We start from the raw sequence: 1600 nt of genomic DNA, 5'->3' as shown, positions 1-1600 counted from the left end.
ACACCCACACCCACCCACCCACACACACACACACACAACCCTTCATCCATTTGGTTGCCAGAGGTAAGGTGGGTGGGGGGATGGGTGAAATAGATGAAGATGATTTAAGGGGTACAAATTTCCAGTAATAAGTCACACAGATGAAAAGTGCAGCATAGGGAATCTAGTCAATAATATTGTAATAACATTGTGTGGTGACAGTGACTGTACTTACCATGGTGAGCACTGAGTAATGTACAGAATTCTTGAATCAGTATGTTAAAAGTTGAATCAATTGGCTGTACCTCTGAAACTAATATAACATTGTATATTAACTATAGTTATAAGTAAATAAAGCTGCTATAAACCTCCTGTGAACAAATGAATGTAGGACATCATTAAATTATGGACCTCACCATTCAGTTATCAACTTACCTCAGCCTTTCTGGTCTGATTCTCTTCTACCTTTCTTTTCACATTGCTTTTAACAAAAGTGTTAAAAGAGTTAAGCAAATGGCTGGAAGAGGCTTGGTCAGAAAATCCACCAAATGCTCCAAGTGTTGCCGATGCTCAGAACGACAAGCTTTGTAAATGTTCTTGTAAAACAAAGGTTTCTCCCATTTTGGAGGTAGAAACAGCAGATACATCCAGCATTGGTAGTTCAGAATTTATAGTTTCACCAGAGAGAAAAAAGAAGAAGAAGAAGAAGAAATCACCAGCAAAGACATTGCCTCTGGGAAAGATTTGGTAAATATTTAAGATTCTAATCTCAGTATAAGTTGACATCCTCTCCCCTAACCCCACCCTGTGGGGCCTTGTCAGCTAATTCATCACCCTCCCAACCATGAAAAGAACATTCTTTTTCACAGAAGAGCTCCCAAGAACTTCCAACGCAGGGAGAAAAACATCTCAACAATAGTAGTTTCAGGGGAAATTTACAGAAGGAAAACGCTCAAATGTAGATGGGTGATGGAGCTGCTCTTTGGCAAATCTGTAACTTTGGGAGAATATTGGGACAAGGGAAATTTGAAGTGGTCCCTGAGGCTACGGACAAGGAAACGGAAACTTGAGTGGGCAAAGGGAGGCTGGAAGCTCCCCCATGAAGTTACTTAGATGGGGGTGAGCATCACAAAAGTGTTAAAACCCGAACATATTGTACATCTGAAACAAGGGTTTGAGACTCCTAAGTGAGTCATCCAGGTAGTTGAGCTTTGTGAGGACAGAGAATTCAAATTCTGAGACTGCGTCAAGGCAGATCATCCAAAGCCTTGCTCACACCAGCTAGAGCGAACCTTCACAACAGGGTACACTGAGATCTGAAACAGGAGGGCACAATGGTTTAAAGCAGCTTTATGATGCTAACAACTTCAACATAAAGGTAATTTACCCTTAGATGTGAGGAAGCCATGCTGTGCCTCACTGTGGGGTTCCTGCAGCTTGCAATGCGCATGGCCATAGCCAGCATCATGACTGCGTGACATCAGGGCATGGGGCCTGAGGACACATTCTTATGTGGAGCTTACCCTTTATGGTAAGCTCGGAAGAGAAATTTTTGAATTAAAAAAAGAGAACTACATTTTGAAGATCCACTTTGGGGTTCTCCAAGTGACAGTACTAAAAG

The 1600-nt window shown here is 41.8% G+C and overlaps 1 pseudogene; it reads left to right on the top strand.

Annotated features, from left to right (window-relative positions):
* Nucleotides 1–492: 492 nt before the first annotated feature.
* Nucleotides 493–1218, top strand: LOC113934092 (annotated as a pseudogene).
* Nucleotides 1219–1600: the final 382 nt, after the last annotated feature.

This window comes from Zalophus californianus, chromosome 13 (genome assembly GCF_009762305.2).
Source record: "Zalophus californianus isolate mZalCal1 chromosome 13, mZalCal1.pri.v2, whole genome shotgun sequence".
Classification (NCBI taxonomy): Eukaryota; Metazoa; Chordata; class Mammalia; order Carnivora; family Otariidae; genus Zalophus; species Zalophus californianus.
Note: the sequence above shows the minus strand (reverse complement) of the source record. Positions and strands in the feature narration are given on the sequence as shown.